Source organism: Lynx canadensis, chromosome X, assembly GCF_007474595.2.
Source record: "Lynx canadensis isolate LIC74 chromosome X, mLynCan4.pri.v2, whole genome shotgun sequence".
NCBI classification, from domain to species: domain Eukaryota; kingdom Metazoa; phylum Chordata; class Mammalia; order Carnivora; family Felidae; genus Lynx; species Lynx canadensis.
The window spans coordinates 92,320,079-92,339,240 of NC_044321.2; the positions used below are offsets into that span (position 1 = coordinate 92,320,079).

Consider the following 19,162-nt stretch of genomic DNA (forward strand, 5'->3'; position numbering starts at 1 on the left):
CCCGTCCGTATTCTGCCCCTTGGACCTCGGAAGGTTAAAGGGAAGATTGCTGAGGTTTCCCCTCTGCGTTGTTTCGCACCTGGGCTGATCCGAACAGTCGAAACTACTAGAAATGTCCCTTTCCGCGCCCAGGCTCTCTTCACCATTCAGGGGGAAAAACTGTACCCTCAGACTTAAATAGGGGCTTAGTGACTTTCAAACTCCCATTCCCAACATTCACATCTTTACACTGTTTCCACTTTTTTTTTTTTTTCCTTTTTGCACATTACGCCGAGTCAGGCACTGTGGCCTTCTAATCTCTTTTTAGCCGGGGAGGGGGAGAAGCCGGCGCGAGGGACCGGTCTCCGCTCCCCGCCGCAGAGTTAGAGTCCCCATCCCACCGGGGTGTCCACCCAGGCGACTCTTCTCCCAGTTCCCCACCCAGTTGATGTGACAGGCTCGTGGCCCAATCCCCTTCCAGGTTCCCAGGCCGAGGGCTAGCACCACCCGAGCCAATGGCGGCGGCCGAGGGGCGGAGGGAGCGCTGGCTTTAGAACCACTGCCGCAAAGATTCCGAGAGGCAGAAGTTGTCCGGGCGCGTCGGTCGGAGGCTGTCGGGCCAGATCCGGGACTCTGCGACTTTATGTAAGTGCTTTGTGGGCACGGGAGGGCACGACGGGAGCGAGTACCCGGGGCGTGGGCAGGCGTGGGTCCCGGGGAGAGCATCTCCGGGCACCTCTGCCGGAACGTGCCCCGCGCGCGGGGACGCGGGGCGGAGAGGGGGCTGCAAAAATTCCAGTCCCAGCCCTCGGGCGCCAAAGCGATCGTTGGCAACCGCGATGGGTGGGAGTGACAGCGGGCCCCACGACCACCCGCCGCAAACAGTTTTCTGCTCTTAACCGCAGGGATGGTGCTTTCTCGCTAGTTGCTCTTAACTTGTTGCCTACCTGCGGCTGCAGTCCTGGACGCCAACCCTTGCCCTTCTCCCCTTCCGTGGCGGCCGCCCCGAAGTGGAAACCGAGCGCCTAACTTCCCTCCGTCGTCCTTCCCCGGCTACTGCCATCCCCCGCCCCCCGCCCCCTCCCGCCCCGGACTCAGGAAATCCCGGAGCCGGCCGCCTGCGACGCCTCCAGCCCCGGCTCGCCCGCCTCGGCTGACCTCGCGGGCTCACGCCAGTTCCGGGGCGCTGAGCGGCTGCCTTGGCCCAGGGAAATTAGCGGGGCTCCGACTGCCGGCCTCCCGCTCTTTTCCCTGGCCATTCGCGAGAGCGCCGCGATCGCGCCGCATCTCCCTATGAGTAAGCACTTTTTTCCTTTCAGTAGCACAACATCTCCGGGCCAGTAGGGCAGAACCTTTCGGCTCTCGTCTCCCCCGACTCCGCGCCCTCGGGCTCTGTAGCCCCGAGCGCGCGGTCGGGGCAGCGGCAGCCCGGGACCTCCCGGGGCTCCCTGAGAGGCTGAGCGGCGGGGGCAGTGGGAGGGGGTGATGTGCCCTCCCCGCCTCCCCCCCCCCCCCCAAGCTGCACTTGCCGCTGTTTACTTTTTTCCACCCGCGGTACTTAAGCGCTCTAATAAGAGGCCGGGGGACGCTGACCACCCCCTCCCTGGCTTCTTGCCAGTCCCAAAGTTGCCGCCGCCGCTGCTACCGCTCTAGCGTGCTGGCGGCTCCGACGGCCCGGCTCCAGCACCGGAGACGATCCCAGGCTGGGAGGTGGAATGAGGTTAATGCTTTCTGACACTTGCCCGACGCGCTGCCTCTTGCTCCTCACCAGTTCTGCACACCATCCCTAGTGGTGCCGGTTGGGCTTAGAACTAACTGCGTTGGAGAGCCTCACCGTATAGGGTCACCCCGACGGGATGCTGGGGGTGCCTGGCCTGTTTCGAGGGAGGGGGTGGAGTGGGGGCACAGAGCCTGGCCGGCCGCACTGTAGGTAGAAAACGTAAAGCGAAATGACAGACTCCTGAGAGGTAAGCACTTAAACTCGACTTTACCGATGTCACGCTGTGTTTGGGAGCCTCAGCGTGATCCCGGAGATGCAATTTACAGTGAATTCCACCGAAGCGACCGATGTCCCACACTTGCTGATTGGCATCACGTGCCGCAAATCTCTGATGCCCCTAGGGTAATGGTCACATGACTTCTTTTGCCTTTAAAACTGGAATGTAATGGCTGAAGCCCATTTTCCAAAAACAACCGCGACAAAAAAGCAGAGGGGGAGTGTGAGCTAGCCCGTACTCCAGGGAATTCTGCTTGGATTTGGATGAGGGGAACAGAAAGGGAATTTGGTGCTCAGATTTTACCCAAAATAAAGACAGGAGCTGTTTTTGAAATAAGGGCTTGAACTGTGTTTGTGCTGGGACGTATACCTCCCCAGGGGCCTTTCAATCTACTTAAGGCTTTCCTGAATTCAAAGCATATCTTACTGATTATTTTCTAGGAAAATCGTCCTTCTAATTTACACCCACCTCATGCCTAAATGATACTTTGGAAGCTGTATTCTGTAAGATGGTGTTAAAAAAAATTAGGATTTACCCATATTCCTGGTTCTGGCCTATATTCTGATTGAACTGTTCTCTTTATTAGGCATCTACTTGAAGGTGATGGATCATTTCTTGACTAAAATTAACCACCAGTTATTTGTGGTTTGGAATTAATTGGATCAGAAATCAGGCACAAAAACCGTGGATTCTAAATTTGATAAGTTGAGCTGGTTGCGACTTTGCCTGTCAGAATCTGTTTTTTAAAAAAGTGTCTCTTTTTTTAAATGATTATTTATTTATTCTGAGAGACAGGGAGCAGGCTCCTACAAGCAGGGAGGGGCAGAGAGAGAGGGAGAAAATCCCAAGCAGGCTCTGCACGGTCAGACCAGAGCCCAAGGCTGAGGCTCAATGTCACCACCAGATCATGACCTGAGCCAAAATCAAGAGTGGGAGGCTTGGGGCGCCCGGGTGGCTCAGTTGGTTGAGCTTCAGGCTTTGGCTCAGGTCATGATCTCCGGGTTCGTGAGTGGGAGGGACCTCCTCGTCAGATCGCTGCTGTCAGCCAAGAGCCCGCTTCGGATCCTCTGTCCCCCTTTTTCTGCCCCTCCCCCGCTTGTGCTCTCTCAAAAATAAAACATTTAAAAAAAAAAAAAAAGAGGGGCGCCTGGGTGGCGCAGTCGGTTAAGCGTCCGACTTCAGCCAGGTCACGATCTCGCGGTCCGTGAGTTCGAGCCCCGCGTCGGGCTCTGGGCTGATGGCTCAGAGCCTGGAGCCTGTTTCCCATTCTGTGTCTCCCTCTCTCTCTGCCCCTCCCCCGTTCATGCTCTGTCTCTCTCTGTCCCAAAAATAAATAAACGTTGAAAAAAAAATTAAAAAAAAAAAAAAAAGAGTGGGAGGCTCAACCAACTGAGCCACTCGGTATCTTAGCCGTCAGATTCTTGATGCAGTAATGAGAGGACCCTGAAACGACTCCTATAATGACCATTACCTGCCCAGGTGGCCCAAGTTAAGGTTGCTGTTGGAAAAACGTGGCAGGGCTGATAGAGAATATACCCCAGAGTACTGAAATGGGCAGAGGAAAAAAAAAATAAAAGTGGGCAGTGGGCAGAGGAATCTCTGAGGTCAGGAGTTTAAAAGCTTTCCTTATTTACAAAAATGGATCCAGTTGATACATATTCAGCCTTGAAACTAGGGCAGCTATAAATGAAACTGGGAACAGTTAAGACATTTTGGCTTTGTATGCATTAGCCAAAATAACCCTTCGTCCACTGCAGCAACCTCGGAGCGACTTGAGCACTCTTTTTTTTTTTTTTTTTTTTGTGCTGTGCTTGGGTTCCTGAGCCTAAAAACAAGAACTCCTCTAAAGCATGTAGTTCTGACCCCAAGGCTAGCCTTGTGGCACAGATTAGCTCAAAGTGGATTTAAGCTACACCTGGGTTATTGGAGTTAACTATGCTGGTTGATAGAACCCCCTAGTGGAGGTGAGGTGATAATAACATTTTAGATTGAACTCCTAATAAATATTTAACCTCAAAAAGAGAGTACAACTATCCAATGAGGTTGAAGTGGAAGGGAGACGAGCCCTTTTCAAAATATTATTAAACCCAAGGCTCCTGGGGGGCTCAGTCAGTTAAGTGTTCGACCCTTGATCATGGGTCATGATCTCCGGTGGGATCCACCTGCTGACAGCTGGGTTAGGGGCGGTGCGCACACAGTCTCTCAAAATAAATAAATGAACGTAAAAAAACTCATAAAAAATATTATTAACTCATGTCAAAATGGGATCATCTCTAGGCTCTCAGCCTACCCAGCATGTCATTTGTCTTCAGACGTGCACTCATTTAAAACCACTGACTTTGTTACTGACTTCATTTGGTGGGTATCGTTTAGTGAACTCAGGTTTTACCATCAGGGGGTTGTGAGTCTAATTCTGAATCTCTGTTAGATCTATCAATCTCTTTCTTTATTTGGGGTAGAGAGCCAAATTATGCTCTGCCTTGACTTAGTACAGACGCTCCACACTGAAGTCCAGGGTCTCTAGTCTGATACCATCATTTAGATACCATTGCTGAAAATGTCTTGGCTTACGGCATTTTGGGTGGAAGGATTAATTATAATTGGTAAGTAATATTTTGGTTGAGATTACATCTCTTCCACAAATGGTTACATGCACATTAGACCCAACTGTTTACACTGGCAGAACGTCAGTATCCAGAGCACTGTCTGAACCAAATGAAATTTTGCTCCTTGGCAAACCACATGAGTGTTACTGAAAAGAAGGGGTAGCTTGGCCATGGTGCTGGAGAACGAAAGTGATTTCTTTTTGGTGAAACTGATCGGGAAATAGGAAGAAAGACCACTTTCCATGATTCCATATTCTGTTTTAGGCATTACTTCCACTTGCCTTTCCAAGAAATTTACTGACATGATATTCTTACCACATATGATAAAGTCATGAATTTCTTACTGTATTTCATGTAGCCCAATCTAGGTGAAACATGACTGCTAAACTCTTTTTTGCTGTTTAGGACAGATTCCAAAAGATGCTGGTATAAAATTGAAAATGAGCATCTTTCAGTACATGACAACTTGGGTATCTGGTTTTAGAATCATTTCATGTTTGCTCATATAATAAGTTTTCTTTTGGTTAAGAGTAATCCAGAGTGGGAAAAATTTGATCTGTGAAACTAATAAAACACAGTTTAGAAGAAAACAGCCAGATCATGTTTTGAGTCTGTGTGATTATCCTAGAGAATGATATACCTTATAATGTACCTTCACTGTGTTGGAGGTTTCAAAAGCTTTTCGGATACATTACACTGTTGGAAGCTATTTTAGATACGAGTGGTCAGCCCTAGCTGTTTTTAGTTATGATACAGCTTTGGTTATAGTTATGGCTTAAAAATATAAACTGTCTAATCCTGAAATGTCAGTCTTAGAAGGTCATAAAAATTCAATATGCTTAATAATATGTAATTTACCTTCATCTTAGCACTCAAAAGGCAACTGTCAGTATGAAATGTTTTAGGGAGGAAAAAACAATGCCTTTAAGTGAAAATTAAAATACTAGAGGAAAAGTATGTTGGACTTAGCTTCAGAAGAACTCGATTCTAGACATGGCTCTGCTATTGACTCCTACTTTGACCTTGAGAAAGTCACTTAAGCTTATGTTGCTAACTAACATTGAATACATTTTGCATTTTCTCATTTATACGGCTGAGAGCATGACTCCAGGTTTTTGTTTTGCTTGGATTTTTTTTTTTTTTTCAGATAGTTATAGTCTGGCTTATTTCAGTTACATTAGTTGATTTAAAAATTTTTAATGCACCTGTATGGAACCAAGCTAAATACCTTGTTGGCAGACCGGTAGCTTCAGGAAAGCTTCGTTTTTCTTAAAGGTCTGGAAATGTGTTTGATGGTAAGGAGGTAGTGTCGTTTATTGGAAAAGGCACTGAGCATGGAAGGCAGCGGCTTTTCGCTCTCTACGGTTGGGACACACAGGCCAGTGTAGGTAAATCACACAAGTTCTCGGTGTTCATGTTTGGATCTTTATTAAGCCATCTGTTTCCAATCTATGTATTTCCCAGGCATGCTGAAAGGATAAGTGAGATATGGATAAGTGAGCCTTGGTTCTTCAGCAGACAGGTGCTATATAAAATCAAAGTACTGGAACAGTATATCACTGAAACGCTAAAACGTCAACAAAGTTTTACGGAAATGGTAGAAATCTCATCACTGAGGTCTCGCCCCATTTTAACTTGTCTGTAAATATTCTCCAGCCCTCCAGTTTTACAAGCAAAGGAGAAATAAAGGCAGACCTAATAAAATGAAAAATAAGAGAAATGGTTAATGACAAGAGAATAAAAACCTATATGTAATACTTTCTTCTGTGTTTTTTTTTTCCTCTCAAATATTATGCCAGGCAGCCTGGTAAAGCCATTAATGTGATGGGGTTTTTTTCCCCTCCTCCTCAAGTAACTACTGAGCAGTATTTTAGTGTTTGTTGGTAATCATTACAGAATCCTTTGGCTTATCCTACTTCATTCTTAGTTTTGTGACTGCCCACAATGGGAGGTCTTGTGTAAAACTGCCCACAGAGAAAGCCAAGTGCTTCTCCCTAAGCAAGTACCCTTTAAAGGAGTGCAGGTTTGGAAAAGCTCCTAATGGAGGAGATAATCTGTATATTTAAGTGGAATGCCATCATTAACACTGAAAAGATGAGAAGTTAGGTAGATCTGTGTTTGAAAAGCAAGTTGGATAGCTGGCTTCTGAGGTCCTTTTTACCTCCCACCCTTAAAAGGGTTAACACGGAATTAATTTTCAGTGTTTATTGCCACCTTGCCAATTATATGCTGGTGCATTAACCATTGTCATTCCTTGCATTATCATGCATTTTTATTTGGTTGGTTAAAATTATGTTTTTATCTATTAAATGCCAGTATACCCTCTCTCTCTGCCCCTCCCCCGTTCATGCTCTGTCTCTCTCTGTCTCAAAAAAAATAAATAAACGTTGAAAAAAAAATTTAAATGCCAGTATAAGCAAAATACAGTGTTTATATTAGTTTCGGCTGTACGATAATAGTGATTCAACAGTTCTGTACATTTCTCAGCGCTCAGCACCAGAAATGAACTCTTAATCCCTTTTGCCTATTTCACCCATCCCCCATCTACCACCCCTCTAGCAACCACCAGTCTCTACATTTAAGAGACTTTTTTCTTTTTTTTTCTTTGTTCATTTGTTTTGTTTCTTACATTGCACACGAGTGGAATCATACGGTATTCGATAGCATTTGTCAAAATATCATTTGTAAAGTGATAGTACTTAATTAAAATGAAATAAGCAGTTGTAAAGTGATAGTACTTAATTAAAATGAAATAAGCAAAAAGCCAGGAGTTAAAGGACTTTTGAAATAACCTGGTACCATGTGACTACTTCTGAAGAGTGGGCTCTTTTTGGTAATAGAAGTCAATGTCTTTTATAAAATCTCATCTCTTATTTCTACTATCTCTGCTTTAAAAGACTGAATAGTGGGGTGCCTGGGTGGCTCAGTCGGTTAAGCGTCGGACTTCAGCTCAGGTCGTGATCTCATTGTTTGTGGGTTCGAGCCCCTCGGGGGCCTCTGTGCTGACAGCTCAGAGCCTGGAACCTGTTTCGGATTCTGTGTCTCCCTCTCTATGTACCCCTCCCCTGCTCACACTCTGTCTCTCTCTCAAAAATAAATAAACATTAAAAAGTTTTTTTAAGATTCAATAGCAAATTATTTTTTGTAATGTTGTAACCCATTTATTGAAAATCCAACTCTGATTCTTTTAAGCTGTGTATATATGTGTATATATATATATGTGTATATATATATACACACACACATTATATATATACATTATATATACATTATAGATATAATTTACATATAGCATATATAAAGTTTTTATCTTCTATGAAATAAATTTGTAAAGTCAGTGTAATAGCTTTGAATATTTATTATTGCATTCTTCATTATATGCTGATTACATAGTATTGCATGCAGATTAACATTCTGTAATTGACACTGAATCTGTAATTGACACTATCTTTCACAGACTAGTGTAATTTTTCAGCATTTTTTTTCTGTATTTCATAACTAGCTTGTGTATTCCCATTTTTGTCATTTCTTTTTATTCTTTTTGGCATTTTGGGGCTTGTATTTCAGGTGAGAGAGAATTACTATTATAGACTGCAAAGTGTTTTCTAGAACTGCGAATGATGGGAAATGCTATAATAATCCACATGTATGATTTAACTTACTGAAAAAGTATCTTAAGTAGTGCATACTTAAAATTTTTTTAATCACTTTGGGTTAAAAAATACAAAGTCACTGTAAAAATGTTAGAAGAAACTATAAAAGGATTTATAAAAAAGAAAATGAAAATTACTCATAATCGAACCACCTGTTCATATTTTTTATCTTTTTCCAGTGTAGAAAGAAAGTTAGGTACTTTTTTTCTTTTTAATTTTTTTATTTAAATTCTAGTTAGTTAACATACAGTGCAACGTTGGTTTCAGGAGTAGGATTTGGTGATTCATCACATACATGCAACACCCGGTGCTCATCACAAGTGCCCTCAGTACCCATCACCCAGCTAGCCCATCCCTCACCGAGAAAGTTAGATATTTTAAAAATTGGGATGATACTGTGTTTACAGTTTGTATTCCATTCTTTCCACTCACTACGTTATGAACATGTTTTCACGTAATCAAATATTTTTGAAAAATTTTTAAATCACTGTGATCTTCCACATAATGAGCATCTCATCATTTCTTTTCACTAATTCCAGGTTGCTGCAAGTTTATGTTGCTTCCATTTCTTATAGATAGTGCTTCAGTGAACATCCTTGGGCCAAAACCATTTTTGCAACTCAGATTGTTTCTTTGAGATAAATGTTTAGAAGAGAAATGGCAAAGATTTTTGTTTTTAAAGATGAAGTCCTTTGACAATCTCTGAAATTTAAACATTGGCTTAAGCAAAAAAGAGCTTTGATTGCAAACAGTGTATTCCAAAAACAAAAAAGGCTGTTCTTTATATAGTATATGGTATTTGACTCTAAACTGAAGCTAGTTTAGGTAAAGTATATGTCTCGGAAATATTTTGGTTTCCTCTGATCTACTTCACAGGTGCGAAGCAGGATGAAGGAGAATCATGTGGGGTATATACAATCATAGGAAGTTCTATTTTTTAAAACGGAACTGTTAATGGGGGAGGGGAGACAGGTTTATTTTTAAGTTGCCTTTAGATTTCAGGTTGTTCTAAAACTCAGTTCAAGTATACAGAGCTTATTTGTGACCATGTACCTTCCATATCCTAAAGGAACTTTTAATCTTGGAGTTGGTAACATGACTGTGTTTGTCGATAGGCTTTTTTTTTTTTTTTTTTTTTTTTTTTTTGGTCTCAGGCTGTTGGTCCCTTAAATTACCATGATGTCACTCAACAAATTCAAAGTTTTATATTTCATTCATAAGCAGAGCTCCAACCGTGGTAGGAATTCTGATGCTGCCACTTGATTTGTGCCTAGTTTCAGTGTGCGGTGACTCCCCAAATTACAAACACTAGATTTAACAAATATTTTGTATATTTGCTCTCTCAAAAACAAACAAACATTGGGGCGCCTGGGTGGCTCAGTTGGTTAAGCGTCCGACTTCAGCTCAGGTCATGATCTCACAGTTCGTGAGTTTGAGCCCCGCGTCCAGCCCTGTGCTGACAGCTCAGAGCCTGGAGCCTGCTTCGGATTCTGTGTCTCCCTCTCTCTCTGCCTCTCCCCCGCTCACTGTTTGTCTCTCTCTGTCTCTCTCTCAAAAAGAAATAAAACATTAAAAAATTCTTGGGGCGCCTGGGTGGCGCAGTCGGTTAAGCGTCCGACTTCAGCCAGGTCACGATCTCGCGGTCCGTGAGTTCGAGCCCCGCGTCGGGCTCTGGGCTGATGGCTCAGAGCCTGGAGCCTGTTTCCGATTCTGTGTCTCCCTCTCTCTCTGCCCCTCCCCCGTTCATGCTCTGTCTCTCTCTGTCCCAAAAATAAATAAACGTTGAAAAAAAAAATTTTTGTAAGTAAAATAAAATTAAAAAATAAATAAATACTAAAAAAAAGTTTTGAAGGCGGTGGAGTGGGGGGAGCCTGGGTGGCTCAGTCGGTTAAGTATCTGACTTCAGCTCAGGTCACGATCTCATGGCTCCTGAGTTTGAGCCCCGCATTGGGCTCTCTGTGCTTGGGATCCTCTGTTTCTCTCTCTGCCCCTACCCCACGTGTTCTCTTTCTCTCAAAAATAAATAAACATTAAAAAATGGGAAAACACCCAAATATTTTGTATATTTGAATGGCTCATAGTACATGCACTGCATGTCCCTCTCTAAATGTATCCCGTGCTGTTACACAGACTCTCCCCTGATGTTTCTCTCCGTCTCCCAGTTCCGCAGTCTCACTAAGTGCCATGCCGGTCTGGACATAGCACGATGACCCAGAAGTAACGTGGAAGATGGGTCTGACCTGACAGCTCAGTCCTACCACCTCCTTGTGTTTTCTTTCCAGAGGGATCATCTCCAACTGTGTTTTATAGTCAGGATGTGTTTTAGCTTGAAATGTGAGTTCCGAGGGCTCTGCTAATTTATATCTCTGTGACACTGGGGAAGTTCTAGTTTCACCATTTACAAAATGGGGCTGATACGACTTGTTTTCAGTGTTGTCCATAAAATCGAATGAGCACATTTATAAAGAAACTAGCGGATAGTAGGTGCTCCATAAATATTTCCCTTTTACAGGTCAATGAATGTTGCCTTAGATGATCTTGTCAGGTGTCTATATATCTACCTGGTCATTTTCCCCAAATTCAAACTGTTTTTCCTTACGTATCACCATTCAGGGTAAATCAGGGAGTTAATTTTTTCTGCTTTACTTAATGGCATTGTGAAAATATTGCTTTCCATTGCTTTTTATTGTACATAGGGAAGATTTTTAACAATGATGTAGGTTGAAGAAGCTTCTTGACTTAAGCTAGGAAAACTGTTTACCATTTAGTGTATCCTTTTGTGAAGTTATGCCATCCAGCGGTTTAAAGAGTTTGCCCTCAAAGGACCATTGGAAACATGACTCTATTCATACATTAGAGAGACCATTATGAACTTATTACTACTAACAAATATAATTAGATCAGGAGAAAAGGTAATAATAGGTAATGTTGATGCTTGACCGGGGGAAGAGGGGAAAAAAAGCTTCAAAATCTTCAGTGTTACTACCGTAGGATAAATAGACACACGAATGTTAAAAAGTTTACCTTGGTAAAAATACGAGAAAAGAGAAAATAAACTAGTAAAAAAATTCAAGTGCTGGGGAAGGCAGAGGGTTATAAACGAAATCAACTTCTTTCCAAGACGACAGACGTGTGGCCTTTAGAAATGGTTGAATCCAAAAGGTATTAATCTTAGATTTATGATGCCCGTTATTTCCTGTAATGGAAGTTTTCAAAAGCAAAAACCAGGAAATGATGAAGGACACTGACACATTCAACAAATATTTTGAGCAGTTTGTGGGTCTCCGGTTTAAAGCTACAGTTGAATCATTTTTACAAGTGGCTACGTAGAACGAAAAGTGTGTTATTTCGTCTTAGGATAATTAAAAAACAAGTACAGCCAAATGGTCATGACTGTAGATAAGCAAAAAGTAATATTGACAGGTTTACATGTTTAAAAATATAAGCTGACCCATACGTTGGGTGTCTGACCCTGAATCAAAGTGTTCCGGGATTTGTTGGCCCGCTGACAAAAAAAAAAAAAAAAAAGCAAACTAGAGTATATTTAGAGGTGCAAGCCAAAGATGGGAAACTTCCCTAACCAGAGATTTGTGTTAAGAGGAAGGGAAGGATGGGGCGCCTGGGTGGCTCAGTTGGTTAAGCATCTGACTCTTGGTTCAGGTCGTGATCTCATAGTTCATGGGCTGGAGCCCTGCATCTCTCTCTCTCTCTCTCTCTCTCTCTCTCTCTCTTTCTGCCCCTCCCCCACTCGCTCTCTCTGTCTCTCAGATAAATAATCTTTAGAAAAGAAAAGGGGACACAGACAATTCCTCAATTAGTCTGTGGGGTGGTTTCATCATTCAACTAAAATGTTTAATGAAGACTGTTAGGTGCCACGGCCACCGAGGTGGATAAGATACACCTGCAGTCTAGTAGACGAGAAAAACACAAAATACTGCATTTCATGAAGCCTAAAAATATTCTGACATGTAGAAAATGGGGGCACTGGGGTGGCTCAGTCAGTGGAGTGTCCGACTCTCAGTTTCGGCTCAGGTCAGGATCTCACCGTTCGCGGCATCGAGCCCCGCGGCTGGCTCTGCGCTGACCGTCGGAGCCTGCTTGGGATTCCCTCTCTCCCCCTCTATCCCTGCCCCTCCCTCGCACTCGCTCTGCCTCAAAATAAATAAATAAACATTAAAAAAAAGGGGAAAATGAACTTAAATATGGCCCTTACTCTCAACGTAAAATATTCCTAAATTTAAACCTTGTGTGAACAAAGACATTCGTTTATAACCCAATGTAATCAAATCTAAACTAAGAACAAATCAAATTTAAACATTGTTATTTCTTTGCAATAATTACTGCATCCTAAAAAAAGTGCCCACTATGAGTTAATTTGACTTAAATAGAACATTGCTCAGCCTATAAATGAAGGTCAGCAGACAGCAGTGTCTTGGAATAAAATAGCCCTTTGGCAAGAAAATGAGCCACACCCCATTTCGTTTTTGCAAAAATAAAATTCTTTCCAGCTTCGCTAAATTGTAGATGTGTGCATGTAGTTCTGCAGTAGATGGTCCTGCAGCTGTGGAAACAGCCATGTGTGCAGAAGCCCTAAGAAACATCGATAAGCCATTATTCATACGTGCAGTTCTCATACTTTCTGGGGTATAGCGTTCTGGTCAGTCTTCTCTGACTCCAGGAAGGTAGCAGGTAACTACTCCTTCATTTCCTGCCTTAAACTTCTTGATTGCCACAGGCTTTAAATTGAGCAGGAGAAGCCAGGATTCGAAGTCTCATCGTTGTTTCATTTTGGTGGGAGAGCATCGGATGCTCTCTGTACTGTGGACGCACCATGAAAAGAACCGTACTTCTAGGGAGAAAGGAAAAGAAACCCCGAGGGGCAAGCCCCATTCTCCTGGTTCTTTCACCGTACCTGGTACAAGGCAGGTCTCCATATATACATTTGAAAGAGTGAAAAAAATAAACGGCTATGAGTGGCCTTTGCTGATAACGATAAAATTATGGAAACCTAATCAGCAAATTAGTAACTTATGAAGCACACTTAATAAACTACATAATGATGTGAATCTATAAGAAGACTAAGCAAATGGGTTCCTTGGTTTTCTTTCTCTTTCAGTTGTTTTAAACAAATGGTCAGGAGTGAATGTTATGGATGGCACCTGCATTGTGATAACTGATTAATTTTAGAAACAAAGGAAATTGGGAGATATATATATATATATATATATATATATATATACACACACACTTTTTTATTAAATGTTTTTATTTATTTTTGAGACAGAGAGCATGAGCGGGAGAGGAGCAGAGAGAGAGGGAGACCTAGAATTTGAAGCAGGCTCCAGGCTCTAAGCTGTCAGCACAGAGCCCGATGCGGGGCTCGAACTCACAAACTGTGAGATCGTGACCTGAGCCAAAGTCGGATGCTTAACCGACTGAGCCATCCAGGTGCCCCTAGGTGCCCCTATATATATATATATACACACACACACACACACACACACACACACACACATATATATATATATATACTTTTTGAAGCAGTTTTATTGAGTATACAGTTTCAGTGGATTTTAATGTATTGAGATACATATAACCATCACCACAGTCAATTTTCAAACATTTTCATTACCTCAGAAAGAAACCTCATACTCTTTTTTTTTTTAAGAGAGAGAGAGAGAGAACAGAGAGAGAATCTTAAGCAGGCTCCATGCTCAACACAGAGCCTGACTCTGGGTCTCAATCTCACGAACCATGAGATCATGACTTGGGCCAAAATCAAGAGTCAGACCTTTAACCAACAGAGCCACCCAGGTGCCCCTAAAGATTTTATTTTTGATTTTTTGTTTTTTAATGTTTGTTTATTTATTTATTTTGAGAGAGAGACAATCCCAAGCAGGTTCTGCGCTGTCAGCCCTATTTGGGGCTCGAACCGACAAACCATGAGATCGCGACCTGAGCCAAAATCGAGAATCGGACTCGTGACCAACTGAGCCACCCAGGTGCCCCATTTTTCTTTTTCTTTTTGTAAAATCAGTTATTTCTTCTTCTTTTTTTTTTTATTTTAGAGAGAAAGAGGGAGAGCGGGGGAGAGGGACAGAGGGAGAGAGGATCTTAAACAGGCTCCATGCTGAGCCTGGGGCTCGATCCTACAACCCTGGGATCATGACCTGAGCCAAAATCAAGCTCAACCGACTAAGCCACCCAGGCATCCCAGAAACCTCATACACTTAAGCTCTCATTCGCCCCAACCGCCTACCTCCTCAACCTCCCACCTCTCCAACCTTAAGTAACTGTCTTTATAAGTTTCCTCATTCTGGACTTTCATATAAATGGAACATATAGCCATGTGGTCTTCTGTGACTGGCTTCTTTCACTTAGGATAGTATTTTCAAGGTTCAAGATACATGAGCATGTACTTCATTCCTTTTTATGGCCGAATAATATTCCATTGTACCACATTTTATTTGTCCATTTATCTGTTGAGAGACATGTGGATTGTTCCCGCTTTTTGGCTATTAGGAATAATGGGTAATGTTAATATTAAATGTCAGGGCACCTGGGTGGCTCAGTCGGTTAAGCATCCGACTTCGGCTCAGGTCATGATCTCGCGGTCTGTGGGTTCGAGCCCCACGTCGGACTCTGTGCTGACAGCTCGGAGCCTGGAGCCTGCTTCAGATTCTGTCTCCCTCCCTCTCAGCCCCTCACCTGCTCCTGCTCTGTCTCTCTCTCGCTCAAAATTAAATAAACATTACAAAATTTTTTTTTTAATTTTTTTAACGTTTATTTATTTTTGAGACAGAGAGAGACAGAGCATGAACGGGGGAGGGTCAGAGAGAGAGGGAGACACAGAATCGGAAGCAGGCCCCAGGCTCTGAGCCATCAGCCCAGAGCCCGACGCGGGGCTCGAACTCACGGACCGCGAGATCGTGACCTGGCTGAAGTCGGACGCTTAACCGACTGCGCCACCCAGGCGCCCCACACAATTTTTTTTAAATATTAAATGTCTAACCACAGGTCAGCTAATGAGGTCGAGGTGGTATTGATAAGATGACATTTCATTTATTCCAATTTTGCTGTTATTGTAAATCTTTGCTTTGATTGACTCTGAGCAATACTGATTTCTGTGTCTAAATGTAGCTCATTTTTAGTTTCCTAATGTTTAGTAGCTTATTATCAACTTGTTCCTAATTCTTTTTTCCTTAGTAATATGTTTTAAGTTTATTTTGAGAGAGAGAGAGAGAGAGTGCGTGCATGAGTGGGGGGGGGTTGTGCAGAGAGAGAGGGAGAGAGAGAGAATCCCAAGCAGGCTCCATGTTGTCAACCGTGGAGACCAGCCCGGGGCTCAACTCCACGAACCATGAGATCATGACCTGAGCCGAAACCAAGAGTGGGACACTTAATTGACTGAGCCACCCAGGTCCCCCTCCTTAGTAATATTTATACTTGAATAATTGAAAGCCTACAAAAATTGTGTGATCACCTTTGCTAAAAGTTACTATAGTAATATATCTGTACAAAATTTCTTATTTATTCACATTTATTGAACACCTACTATTAAGTATTAAATATTAAGTAGTGCACAACTAAATGTTAAATGCTTTGAAACATAATGGTTTCAGTTGACCTAGAGCATTATTGAGCACATCTAATATTTTTACTTTTTATTTATTTTGGAAGTTTATTTATTTTGAGAGAGAGAGAGCGCACAGCACGAGCAGAGGAAGGGCAGAGAGGGAAGAGAGAATCGCAAGCAGGCTCCCCGCTGTCAGTGCCCAACTTGGAGCTCCATCTCACAAACCATGAGATCATGACCTGAGCCGAAATCAAGAGTACGATGCTTAACCGACTAAGCCGCCTAGGTGCCCCTAATGTATTTGTTTTTTAATTTACTTCTCAAACATGAAACGTATTCACAGAATCAAATTCAAAAGCTATAAAGGGACGTAAAGAAAAGAAAATGCGTCTCCTGCCCCTGACCCCAATCTCCGATTTCCTTTTCCAGGAGGTGACCATTAGAACTAGTTTCTTGTGTATCCATCCAGAAATAATGTGGAGTACATTTTATTTATTATGTATGTATTTATTTATATATTTATTTATTTTGAGAGAGAGAGAGAGAAAGAGGCAGAAGAGAGGAGAGAGAGAATCCCAAGCAGGCTTTGCATGGTCAGTGAAGAGCCCATCACAGGACTCAAACTCACGAACCATGAGATCATGAGCTGAGCAGAAACCAAGGGTTGGAACGCTTAACCTACCGAGCCACCCAGGCACCCCAATATCGAGTACATTTAACGCTTGACATGTTCAGAAGAGCTTGGTGTTTTACATTTAGGAAGTGTGATGTTACGGTTGAGGGATTCTTTACCTTTTGACTTAACTGTGAGAATGAGACATTATCAAAGGAGAATGAAAAGAATCACCTTCAGTTTCAGATCAGAGATTTTCTTTCTAGCACCCTTGACCACCCCAGATTCACCTGCATGGCATCGGGTCAAACTAGCTAATGATACCTAGAAACCGCCTCTGCCATTGTGTCCTCGAGTCAACCCACAGAGAAGTTCTTGGACCCAGTCTCCTTACTCTTAGGGGCACTGAGTAAGACTAGGCATCCCTGAAGAGGAGGGTTGTAGTTCAGTCAAGAAAAGATATCATTTCCAGGAGAGCCATTTGGAACTTCCTGTATAATTACTTAATTCATTTAACAGGCCTTTATGAATTGTCAACAGTGTGCCAGGCAGTGGTATCACCAAGATAAATAAAGCAATGCGCCATATTTGAAGAGCTCAGCGTCTAGTCCGGCCACGGAGTTTTACAGATGAGGTGACCGAGGTCTAGTTGCTCTTCTCGCTTTAAATGTAAACACCACAGCCAGAAGCCAACTTTGTTTACTAGGAAAACCAATTCCTCTCTGATTTAGCTTATGTTAAATGGTGTTTTCTTTCAGATGTTAACAAAATGGCAGGTGTCAAGTCATTAGTGTTGACATGAACTCTCCGAGACGCGCTTCACCTGTAACTTCAGCAGCTTGGTTTAACTGGACCAGCTCTTCCGTCGCTAATGGGAATTCATTAGCAATAGCTTTCGAGTGGTAAATTATTTTTCTAGGCCATATATTCAGTCCGGGTGACTCTTAGGCTAACAAAGCTGCAGTTTTAATTACCAGTCTTAAAGAGTTTCTTACACTGTAATGCATCCAGAAGATTTTGAAAACTCAAATGCCAATATATATTGGATATACATTATAGGATTTATCCCTCTTGATTTCTTTGAAACTGGATTTTATCAATCTTGGGGAGCCAGTATTTCCTCTTTGTTTTACTCCACACACACACACACACACACACACACACACACACACAAATCCATTTCATTTATTTACTCAAAGATTCACTGAGTGCCTTCTACAGATCAGGTACTACACTGAAACAGACAAAAATTACCACCCTTATGAGGTTTACGTCCTACTCAGGAGAGATAAAAAATAAACAATGATATAGTGTATTTGATGGTAATGTGTTGTGGAGAAAATTACAGCAAGATTAAGGTTATAGGGACGGGGAAGAGGGCCCCACATTAGGCTCTGCACTTACAGCGCTATAAAATAAATGAACTTTCAAAAAAGACACGAAGGAGACCCAACGAGTGAGCCACATGAATATCTGGGGAGAAGTGGCACTTAAGTAAAAAATTCCAATGACAGATACCTAACTTATCATGCATTGATGTGTTTTAGCCCTGAAATTCTCCTTTATTTCAGCTTTTTATTTTGGTATTGAAGAGGAAAAAAAAAAAGTATCTTTTACCCAGATCAGATACTCTAATGGAGTCATGGATTGACCATCTATGCTAAGGCTACTATGTTAATGGTTATATCAATAATGTTTTGGAAACATTAGTGGGAATAATGCTGAAAACAGAATATGGGGGGGGGGGCGCCTGGGTGGCTCAGTCATTTAGCATCAGACTCTTTTTAACAATTTTTTTTAGTGTTTCTTTATTTTTATTTTTTTATTAAAAAAAATTTTTTTTAACATTTATTTATTTTTGAGACAGAGAGAGACAGACCATGAACGGGGGAGGGTCAGAGAGAGGGAGACATAGAATCTGAAACAGGCTCCAGGCTCCCAGCGGTCAGCACAGAGCCCGACGCGGGGCTCGAACTCACGGACCGCGAGATCGTGACCTGAGCCGAAGTCGGACGCTTAACCGACTGAGCCACCCAGGCGCCCCAAGTGTTTCTTTATTTTTAATAGAGAGAGAGAGAGAGTGTGAGCAGGGGAGGGGCAAGAGAAAGAGAGAGAGGGACACACAGAATCCGAAGCAGGCTGCAGGCTCTGAGCTGTCAGCACAGAGGCCGTGAGATCGTGGCCTGAGCTGAAGTTGGACGCTTAACCAACTGAGCCATCCAGGCTCCCCATTGGACTCTTGATTGCAGCTCAGGTCATGACCTCAGGGTCTTGAGATCGATGCCCAAGTCGGGTTACATGCTGACAGCACGGAGCCTGCTTGGGATTCTCGCTCTCCCTCTTTTTTCTGCCCCTCCCCCGCTCTCTCTCTTTCAAAACAAATAAATTTTTTTTTAATTAGAAAAACAGAGTATGGAATTATTGAGAGTAGATTTTCTTCTCTTTTCCTTATCAGTTTAGTTGTACTATAGTCTGTGTTTAAGTCTTAATTAGATTTTTTAAATTTTACTTTGCCATGACCATAGTGCAGTTATCAAAGCCAAGGTGTTGATACTGATTCAGGCCAAGATGCAGAACAGTCCCATCACTGCCAGACTCCCTTTTGTTACCCTTCTATAACAACACATACCTCCTTCTCCCTCTGCCGTCTCTACCCGAGAACCATTAATCTGTTCTGCATTTCTATGATTCTGTCATTTCAAAAATATGATATAAATGAAATCACAGAGTATATAACA

General features: G+C 42.7%; 1 protein-coding gene across 1 annotated transcript in view; it reads left to right on the forward strand.

The window, feature by feature from the left end:
* Positions 1 to 521: 521 nt before the first annotated feature.
* The window catches only part of PLS3 (plastin 3), a 91,417-nt gene continuing 72,776 nt past the window's right edge, over positions 522 to 19,162 (forward strand). Inside the window, exon 1 of the mRNA XM_030305704.2 lies at positions 522 to 624. The gene's annotated coding sequence lies outside the window, so the exon portion shown is untranslated. The remainder of the gene's footprint in view (positions 625 to 19,162) is intronic.